Source organism: Manis javanica, chromosome 4 (assembly GCF_040802235.1).
Source record: "Manis javanica isolate MJ-LG chromosome 4, MJ_LKY, whole genome shotgun sequence".
Taxonomy (NCBI): domain Eukaryota; kingdom Metazoa; phylum Chordata; class Mammalia; order Pholidota; family Manidae; genus Manis; species Manis javanica.
The window spans coordinates 20,111,684-20,122,684 of NC_133159.1; the positions used below are offsets into that span (position 1 = coordinate 20,111,684).

Sequence of the window (11,001 nt, forward strand, 5' to 3'; positions counted from 1 at the left end):
GGAGGCACATGATACGAGTACATAAAGAATAATACAGTCCAGGGTGGGGATCTGTGCTCTGGAAGAAAGTGAAGCGGGACAAAGGACAGAAGGAAGGAAGATGGTATTTTGAGACAGAAACACCTGGACAGAGGCCTGTGTGAAATGAAAGGAAGCCATAGGAACATCTGGGAAAGATCATTCCAGGCAGAGGGAACAGCACATGCAAGGGGCCCTGAGGTCCCTGAACTTGAGAAACAAGGAAGCCAGTATGCCTGGAACAGAAAGAGCTTGGGCCAGAGCGACATGAGGTGAGGCAGAAGAGGTCACAGTACCCCGGGTCACATGGGGCCTTGGAAGTCACCAGAAAGAGTTCAGATTTTATCTGAGTGGAAGCTGGGGGGGTGTTCAGAGGGAGAGAGTCCAGGAGGCTCACCCGACAGGGGTAGGGAACTGTCTGCGGAGGGGAGGCTGGAAGCCTCAGTCACAGTCCTGACCGAAGCTGGCATGCGGTAGGGGCAATGTCAGGGCAAGAAGCGGCTGGACTCCGGATGGAGAGAGTAGAGCCAATAGGACATGCCTACAGGTTGGCCAAGACATAAGGAGGATTGATGCCACGAGGAAAACACCTATGAATTAAACCTCTGTATTTTATGTGATTACTTCATTACTTTCTGTTTTCCTTCCTGTCCAGGAGAGAAAGGCCCTTGTCTGGTCTGTTTTCACTCACTGCACTTAGCCTGGTGCCTGGCACACTGTATGTAGCTACCGTGAATGTTTGTTGGATGACTGAATGAAAGAGATGTGGCTCTTGTAGGCCTTGAACTCTGGTCTTCCAGCCTTGTGCCCAGTGACTTTTCTCTCTTGCCAGGTTTTTGGTGAAGATCAAAGGAGATAGGGGTTGTGCAAAGGCTTTGCAAGTGGCAAAACAGAGCTCACGGGCTGGTGGCTCTGGGGTCATTACCAAACAGTAGCTCAGCAGACTCACCTCAGAGCCAGTGTAGCCTCCAGCCTGCTCTGCCTGCAAGGTGGGCATACTGCCAAATCCTCTGGGGAGCCACCCACCCCCAACTCACAGCCTAGCCCCCTGGAGCCCAAACTTGGAACAGCTATGCCCAAAGGGTAGGCACAGACTGGGAAGGAATGGTACCCTGCCCTTCAGACCCCAGGGTTCTGAGCCAGTCCCCCACCCCTCGGGAGATGCAAAACAGAAGTGAAGGGGAAGTAGGACTTCAGGCCGGCCCACTCCCTCCCATGGCAGCTTCTGGAGGCCTCACTCCTGGGAGAATCCTTGGGGGAGCTCTCTTTCCCCGGGCCAGCTGAATGTGCTGGTCTCTTGGTTCCTTCACCCCACCTCATCTATGCCCTTGGACAAGTGCCTGCCCTGTCCTGAGACTCTGCATCTCTGTCCGAGGCAATGGGCTGAGTTATCCGTGGCTGCTGTTCTGCAGGTTTCTTGAGATTAAGTTGGGGCATCTTGTGATTCTCTCTCCTGGGCCCCTGTACTTTTTTCTTCTAGCCCTTTGCCCAATTTCTAATTATATATTTATTTGCATGATTAACTGCCCCATGTCAGCTCTCTGGGTGCAGAGACACTGCCTGCCTCATCCCCCAGGAGATACCCAGGCTCCAGCACTGTGCTGGCTTACAGAGGAGACAGTAAATGCTGAGTGAATGAAGAAAGCACTTTGTATACTACAAAGCAGGAGTGACGGGACAGTGTGGGCTGTGATATTTGTAAAATAGCCGTACTCGACACAGACAGAGGAAAACACAGCAGGAGTCTAGCCAGCCGTTGGCTGTGGCTGGGTGGGATAGAATCTGAACGGCTTCCTCCCTACCCACCTCTAAACCCCAAGACTTGGTAAGACTGAAAATAACAGCCACAGCCATGCTGTTTCACCCATGCGACCTCATTTAATCTGCACAACAAAATCACAAGGTGAGTACTATCATTATTCCCATTATAAAGATTTGGAAACCAAGGCCCAGGGAGTTTAAAGAATTTACCTAGAGTAAATAAATGGTGGGGCTGAGATTCAAGCCCAGGTCTTCCTGAGGTCAAAGGGTTAGAAAGGACATTCTCCTGCTCCTCTCCTCACCTTTAAATCTTCCCATCCCATATTGCCTCCTCCATTTTCCCTACTCCTTTCTCAGCTGCTTTGAGCAGGTACCTCTCAGAGCCTCAGTTGATCCATCTGTAAAATGGACACACTGATCCCTGCCCATTTTGCAGTGAAGGTCCATCAGGGCAAGGATGCTCTGTATAAAGTGGCAAGGGCTGGGTGAGGTGAGATGGAGTCAGCAGAAGACACCGCAGGGACCTGCCCAAGACCACCTTGAGGTGGCAGGGGGACAGGTGCCCGCTTCCCAGCCTTGGGTTCTGGCTGGGAACTGTGGGTGAGTGAGTGTGAGTGTGTGTATGTAAGGGTGGGGATGAGTTTGAGTGCAGACCTGCCTCCAGGGAACACTTGGAGGTTAAGAGAAGTCCCCCCTGCTTCCAGTTTTTTAAGTAAAAAAGGCTGCATAATACATGGTATATTTTAAATGTTTACATTTAACAAATGAATGCTTTTAACACACACAAAATACAATGGAATATAATTGGGCTATTCAAAGATAATTACAGGATTTATAGAAAATATTAATTCATAGTGCACTGTGGGAGGTGTGGTTGAATAATGAGACACAAATTTAGAGTTGCCTAATGAGCGGCTCTGTGCTTCTCTCCCATTGTGTACCTCTGTCACTACATGCTATGTCCTCATCTGGCATCCCAGTCGCCTACAAAGGTCTTATTCCATCTGGCCTCTCTACTCCCAACTCAGACCTCTCTCTGGCTTTTACACTTTTCCTTGAACCTTGGCAGGCTCCTGGGCATTTGCCCCAGGGCATTTGCACTTGCCATTTGTCTGCCAGGGACCCTCCTCCCTCAGATATCCTCAAGACTTACTCCCACCACATATTCTGGGCTCTGTTTAAAGGTCCCTCTCAGGAGGCTTTCCTGCACCGTCCAATTTAAAACTGCAAACATCCCCACATTCCCTATTCCCCTTCCTGTCTTTTTTCTCTCTAGAACTTTTCAGCATCACACACACACACACAGTGTTGGTTTATTGTCTGCTGCATCCCCAGGGCTTCTAACAGCTGGAACATAGTAGGTATTAAATAAACAAGAATGATTACTGGTTACATCAAAGGTCTCTATCTGATGCCCTCTGAGGCCCACCCCTATTCCTCCACCTGGTGCCCATGCATTATAGGATGAATCTCTGCTCTCTCTGGGGGTTGAGTGCTTGGACCTCAAGGGATCTCCTGGTGCTGCCATCTCAGAGGTGCTGATTTAAACCAGCTGGGTGCCCTGGTCTCCTCCAGCCCCAGTCTCAGGCCCTCCCCTGATGGCCTCTGGGACCCCACTACTGGCCCCTGGTGGCCATCTCCCAAAGTGCATCTGGCTTGGTCGGGGAACCAATTAGAGAGACCTGAAGGTTCCTTACTGTACCAGGCCCCGTGTCTCCTTTCATCCTCATCTCATTCCATTTTGGAGGAGGAATCTGAGGCATAGTCAAGGGAGGAACTTGCTTTTAATGGCAACTTGATGAATTTCCTGCAGACCTCTCCTCTCTGTCCTTCCTGGAGGCTCAGAGCACATCATGCAGGTTTTCCTTTCTGGGCTCTTGCTTGTGCTGTGATCTCTACGTGGAGCCCCTTCTCCCTTCCTTTCTTTACAGGTCCCATTCTGCTGTGTTGTCCTTTCCCAGGAAGCCTTCCCTGAGGCCTTTGGCCAGGTAAGATGCCTCTTTTGGTCCCCCCCAAACTCCTGTGCTTCCCCCAAAAAGCAATGAAAAAGGTGGGGGGCCTGGGGCAGAGGGGGCAGGACTCACATCTCCCCTTCACCAATCTGCCTTCCTCACTAGGCTGGCAGGGCCTGGAGAGCAGGGACTGTTTCATTTTGTTTTGTTTTGTTTTAATTTTTAAAATCTTGCACTTATTCACTGATTTCTTAGTTCATTTGCAAATGTTTGTTGAGCACCTATTTTGTGTTCTGAGATTAATTTTGAGCTCTGGAGACACAGCAGAGAAGAAAACAGTCCAGGTCCCTGCTTTCAGACAGCCCACAGTCTCAGTGGGACATACATGTAACAAGTAAATCAAGCCACACACGTGGTGGTAAGGGCTTCCGAGGGATGAACAGGGACTGAGACAGAGGATTACAGGAGATGCCAGTGCCCAGTGGAGGGTCTGGCACAGAGTTGGCACCAAAACCATATCTGAATTAGAGCTGAAAGGCCCTAAGGCTCACCAGCAATGAAGGGTTAGGACCAAGAGCCTTTCTGTCCCTTTCCTGTTACAGAGAGAAGTGCTTCTGGTCCACTCCCCACCTGCTTGACTTTGGGAAAACTTCACCTCTCCGTGAAACCTCAGTTTCCTCATCTGTAAAATGGTACTAAGTAGTACCTGCTTGTTAGGGCTGTTTCAAGAATTAAATGTACTAAAATACTGAAAAGGGCTGAACACAGAGCCTGGAATGCAGTCATGCTCAGTAAATGGAAGGGAGAAGATAAAGAGGACGGAGGCTGGAAAGTTGGTGGAGCACTGGCTAGCTGCCTTTGCCCTCTGACCTCTGTGCTTCGCTCTGCCTGGATGAGCAGTTCCAGAAATGGACACGAGGTGGCGCTCAAACCCCAGTTATTTGGGAGTCAGCGATTCTTAGATGTAACATTTGGGGAAGTTAGGGCCAGAGAAGCCGATGGGCTCTTACGGCTTGGGATGGGCTGGGGCTGAGGCTGGGACTTGCAGTTACTTGAAATCCAGCCTTTTCCAGCCTCTTTCTCCCTTCATTTTTTCTCTTGGGGTTTCCCTGTCCATGATCAGGTAGATAGCCACCCTTTCCTTTCAGCCTCCCAGCATTGGAGCACAAGTCTTCTGTTAAATAGGTCCTGCTTCTTGCATCTAATGACAAGCACCTTGGCCCCTCAAGTCATCACCCCTTCTTTTCCTCATTCGTGAACCAGGCAGTAGCGGCGGCGGCAGTGGTACTTAACTGCACACTTCCTCTGGGCCTTGCAGGGTGCGAACCAGAGGAAATGACCCTGTTCCTGTTCCTGTTCCGAGTCTCCTGGGGGTGGAGGGGTGGGAGATTTAAACTGAAAGAAGGAAATAGAAAACATGCAGCAGTTACTTAAGACTTCCTTCCCATCTGTCTGTTCAGCACACAGGAAATATCCTCATTTCACAGATGCAGAAAGTGAGACTCAGAAGTGTTAGGCCACAAGCATGGATTGCTCTTCCCACATACCAGGCTCCTTCACCAGCAGGAAGGTGTGGTCAAAATTAAGTATATTCATAAATTCATTCCACAGCATCTCCTGAGTTCTGCAGATCCAGCAAGAATCAGACCCGGCCCCTGCCCTCTGGAGCTGGCCGTCTGGAGGGAAAAACTGGGAGGGAAGCTCACAAGGGCAGCTTGTCCTTGAAGTCTGTGCTAGGCACAGTGGGGACCCAGAGGATGCAGTGGCTGGTGCCACCTGAACAGATTGGGGTCAGAAAGGGAAGGAAAGTGTGAGAGAGTTTGTAGATTCCTTGGGGATGACAGATCTGCTCAGGTATATTTTTCAAAAGGTAAAATCATGACCCTTATATAATGTTTAAAAACTGAGCACATGTCAAAGACCTTTTTAGCTCACTAAGTGCCAAGGAACCACCAAGATGTTAAAACTAGTTCAAGTGAGATTTTGACTTCAGGTATTTACCTCCACTGGACAAAATTCCTTCCCATAGTTGTGAACAGGAATCATGTGATTGTCTGTTTTCTATAAGTTACCTCTATCCCTGCAGAGTTATAAAACCCATCAAGTAATCACTTGCCCACAGCCCTAAATAAATAGATCATCATCAGAGGACACTTAGCTGATATCCAGTCCTCTTAGGAAAGGATCCCAGGAATTTCTTATGACTTTTCCAAGGCTTTAATATGTTTTCTTGATGACCCTTGGAAATATCAGGATAAACCAAGTAGCAGCAGTTCCTGAGGGGGCAGATCATCTGGAGAGAGGCTGGTCCCCATCCTTCATCATCCCCTTTTACATGCAGGTTAGTCTTCCAACCCCAGCGGGGACTGGCCGGGATCAGCGCCTGCCAGCAGGTGGCGCTGAGGCACATTCTCAGCAGGACCGCAGGGAATTATTGGGTTGGGAGCTGAAGGGCAGCGCCCAATTTTCCACCATTGCCCGCCTCCAGAAGTCAGGTTTCAGGATTTCAGAATTTGGCAGGGCTGTTTCAGAGTACCTCCATACAGAGCTGTGAATTCAGTCATTCACTAATTCAGTCATTTTTTTTTTCATTTGACAAACGTATGGTCAGGCCCATAAATCACATTCCTGAGGCTCTCCAGAGATATATGTGTCATCATAGTCAGTCCTTGTCTTTGCTGCCAGGACTCAGAGCCATCTGAAATTCTGAAATCTCAGGATCTCACCCCACCCCACCCCTGCCCTGCCTACCAGTGTTCCATTCCCCCTGGAAAATTCACCTCATCAGAAGTTTAATAAAAGTCTTTATTTCTATAATCTCCTTTAATGAGTTTATTATTCCCAATTTCCAGGTGAGAAAGCAGACTCTTCCTCTCCTGGGGCCGTCCTCGCTGTGTGAGAAGGCTGTACTTCCATCCCTTGAGGCCCGAGGTTTGCTGAGATGCCACCCCAGACCTCACTGGCCTTTCCCTGGCCTTTCTATAAAAATACCTCCCCAGCCCTTCCCAGGAGTCTTTGGAGTTCTCCAGAATGTAGTGGGAATAGCTACAAACTCAGGGCCACACCAGCTTAGCAGACAAGGAGCCACAGAGTGACCTTCCTTCCTTCCTTCCTCATCTGAGACTCTTTCTGGGGCAGGTGCAGCTGGCCCAGCGATGGAGGTGGGCAGGTGGGGTCCTGCAGGCCATCCAGGTAGTGAGGTCTGCCCTGGGTCACAAGAGTTGCAGTGGGGGCTGTGGCTGGTGGTGGGGCACCCGAGGGCACATTTGTATCCCTGGCAACTGGGCAGTGGTTCCCAGAAGGATCCTGCACTGGCTCCTTGGCCTTTCCTGCCTGGTCCAGGATTGTGGGAGAAAACCTTCCCCCCAACATGGGAAGTGGGGAGTGAGTTAGGGTGGGAGTTTCTGCCCCCACACGATGATTGTGACATCAGCAGAAGCCACCAGAGTGCTGTCAAGCTCATCAGAAATTTCCTGAAGGAGGAATCTTTGAGAGGAAAGAGTGGGACTCCTTGGGAAGTGGATGCCGGGGGAATAGACCCTGGTCTCTGAGCACCTGGACCTGCAGGCATTGAGATGTGGTGGGAATGAAGTAGAGAGGGTGAGGTGAAAATCAATCGGGGAACTGGGAGGCAGAAAAGGGAAGAAGAATCATGAAACCCCCAGAAGCCCGCCTTTCCCTGAGGGAAACAGTGAGCCTAGACTGTCCAGGAGGCCCCATGCTATTAGCACAGCCTGAGTCCCTTTCTTTCCCAGGAAGCCTGCAGCCTGACTCAGCATTCCAGGAGGACAACTTGGACCAACGGTCTGAACTTCTCTGTCCTGACAAATTGGAACATCCCTGAGTCGTTCCTCAGGATGGGTCCCTGAGTGTTTAATTTCAGTGCAGAATGAAAGGCAATATTTCATTTCTTCAGATAGGCCCTAAGAACCTACTGGAACTTCTGGTTTGGGGAAGGCTGTGCAGCTGAGAACAGGGCCCCCTCAGTGATCTAGACCATATTTTCTATTTCTTTCCTCTACCAGGAAAAACTAACCAAGTAGGCCTCCTTTGGCCTGGAAGATACTCTGGGATTCTTGGACTTACTTCAGGAGAAGAAAAGGTAGGCCTCTCACTGTCACTAGGACGGGCACTCAGAAATCCTGATACTTTCAGTATCAGAAGAATTGTCAACTTGTCTGTCATGAGATGAAGCAGGACATATGCTAAAAGGACACAGAAGTTGGTGGCTGTTTCCAATGGCTTGTGCTCCTTCCCTCAATTGCCAAAGGAGATTCCCTTCTTCTCCTCAATGTCAGAGAAGTTAGGGGGGCTCTGCACAGCTGCCTTTGGTGCCCAAGATCCTGCTGAGGCAGGTCTGGGCCACATGGGTGTATCCTGTCATCCCCTTTGTGACTGCTTTCTGGAGATGTCTCATGCTAGCACGTTCCCACCTCAGTTGTATTAGTTATTGCTACACAGACTACCCAAAACTTAGCAACTGAAAACAATAAATATTTATTCTCTCCCCCAGCTTCTGTGGGTCAGGAACCCAGGAGCAGCTTAGCTGCTGCTTCTGACTCAGGGTCTCTCAGGAAGTTGCAGTTGATATCAGCTGGGACTGCAGTCACTTAAAGGCCTGAGCACCTAGGCCTACAGGCATCGAGATGTGGCGGGAATGACTTGACCTGCTCCCACAGTGGCGCACCCACCTGGTTGGCAAGATGGTGCTGAGGGTTGGCAGGTGGCCTCAGCTCCTCACCTCCTGGGGCTCTCCATTGGGCTGCCTGTGTGTCCTCACAAAACGGCAGCTGGCTTCCCCCAGAATAAGTGAGCCGGGAGAGCAAGGCTGAAGCCACCATTCTTTTATGACATAGCCTCGAAAATCACATGCCCTCTCTCCTGCCATGTCCTATTGGTCACCTAAGTGAGCCCTATTTCATGTCAGAGGGGACTGGACAAGGGCCTGGCCACCAGCATGCAGTGTTGCTGGGGCCACCTGAGGCTGGGTACCACACCAGCCTTTAGGGAAATCTTTAGAAATATGAATCTCATACACTGAGGTTTCCCTGCCTCCTCCATCCCACACGGGCTCTGTCTGCAGAGGGGTGGGGATGATGACTGGCTCAGGCCCCACCAGCCTCCCATCCGCTCACTGCCTCCTGGGCCCTCCCCCTGCCTGACCTCCTGTTTCCTGCATTTGAGCAGCCAGTGCCAGCTGCAGCACACAGTGGCTTTCCCAGGCCACCCCAGGCTGCCAGACCTCTTCCACCAACAGCTTCAGCCTTTGGCAACTCATGGATTCCTCAGGGAACTGACTAGATGGGCCCACTTCATGGAGAATCATAGGGACAGGCTGCGATCACAGGGACGTCAGATTCACTAACTCTGATCGCGCCTCACTCTGCCAGCCTGTAGTAGCTGAGGTGCTTTTGGAGGCTAGGAACAGAAGCCAACTCACCCAGAAGTGGAATTTAGTGGAAGGATGCCGGAGTATGTCACAAGAAGGAGGGACACTAAAGAGCCAGGATCTAGGAAGAATAGTGACCAGTTAATCCTGTCGACCTTAACAACAGGGGTTTGTGGACTGTCACTGTGGAGCACAGCCACGATGGACGCAGGACCAAAGACCCTTCCTCTGCTCCAATTTCCCGGCAGAGAGATTCTGATTGGTCCAGCTTGAGGCAGGTGCCCACCCCTGGTCCAATCAGCAATGGCCATGGAAGGGGTGGTGTCTGATAGGGGCAGGTTCTAGAGTGGGTACTACTGCTGAGGGCTGAGACTCACTAAGAGGTATCTATTCAGGGTGGAGGTTTGTTCTGTGCAGAACTAAAGTATCTGGAATATTAGGGAGCTCCAAGATCACAAGGAAACCCCTCCCCCTTTCTAGAATCTTCTGGGGACTCTGAGTGGGACTCACTGATTCAAGAAACTTTCTTCTTGATTATTCCTCCCCTCTGAATATCATGCCTGGAACCTGGCTCCCATTTAAGGGCTTCAATTCACTTCAAATTCACTTCAAAATGTAGTTCAAAGACCATCTACTTCAGAATCATCTGGGAAGCTTGTTAAGCATCCAGGTTCTAGGGGTTGAGCCTAGGGATCTGAGTTACACCTGCTCCACAGGTGGTCCTAACACACAGCAAGGGCTGAGAAGCACACCACGCTAGCGTGCTTCAGACGCAGCCTCATTCTAGCCCCTGAGTCCTACAAAGTGGCAGAGCTCTCTGGGAGGCCGTTTCCTCACCCCCATCCCCTCCTCCATCCGCTGACCATCTCCTTGATTTTGTCCCAGCACTCTCCAGCCCCATGTCCCTCTCCTAGCAGGAGCCTGGCCCACTGGGCCACACAGCTTTTGTTCTGGTGCTGCTCCTGGTACCATTTTTAATTTTTGTACTACCTTCATTTTCTGTTCTTATTCTCTCCATTACTCATTTTGAATTTAATTTTATCATTGAAAAATCTTGTGTATTTACATAAATAATGTGAAACCCTTTTTTGGAGCTAGGCGATGAATAACTGAATAAAGGAGTGAATTTCAATTGTCCCTAATCTTAGGTTATTAGTCCCTGTGCAGATAGATGGGCCTAATGAGCACTGCACGAGGATTTCTAATTATCCTTAATGAGCTTCCAAAATTCATGGCACATTATAGGGTGAGGCTGACTGATATCCAAATGACCCAATGAATCAAGCTTCCTGGGATCTACACCCACGTGTCATCCCCTCCCAGGTGGACACTGGGCTTGGCCATGTGACTTGCTTTGGCCAGTGGAGTATCAGCAACCATGACACGAACAGAGGCCTGATGCACGCTTGTGCTTTGGGTGCATGTTTGTGCTTTCTCTCGGATAGCTCATGGAACCATCATGTGAGAAGACCTAGGTGGATCTCATTTTCCTTGAGGATGAAACACCACGTGGAGAGGGAGGCCTAGCCATATCCAAGGTGCCAGCTGAAGCCAATCCTCAGCCATTCCTCCGGCTGAGTGCAGGTGCATGAGCAAGCCCTGGAAAAATCAGCAGAAGAGTAAAACCAACCTAGAGCATCATGAGAATAAATCATTATTGGTTTAAGTCCTATATTTGGGTGGTTTGTTATGTAGTAGTAGTGAATTGATACATAGAGTCATAGTAATATCACAGAACAATATTCCTGTGCTGCTGTTTCCACCTGATATTCTGGAGCTTCATATAAATCTGCTAGAGTGAAGTAATAAAAAAAAATCCAGTGACTTAAACAAAACCCTTTATTTTTCTAGCATGGAAGAGGTCAAAAGTAGGTGGCTCAG

At 49.9% G+C, this 11,001-nt stretch overlaps 1 long non-coding RNA gene across 1 annotated transcript; it reads left to right on the forward strand.

Annotated features, from left to right (window-relative positions):
• Positions 1-7,184: 7,184 nt before the first annotated feature.
• On the forward strand, positions 7,185-10,759 carry LOC140848656 (uncharacterized). Its single transcript, XR_012129751.1, has 3 exons — positions 7,185-7,331; positions 7,757-7,833; positions 10,566-10,759. It is a non-coding gene; the product is annotated as an uncharacterized lncRNA (long non-coding RNA).
• The last annotated feature ends 242 nt before the right edge of the window (positions 10,760-11,001 follow it).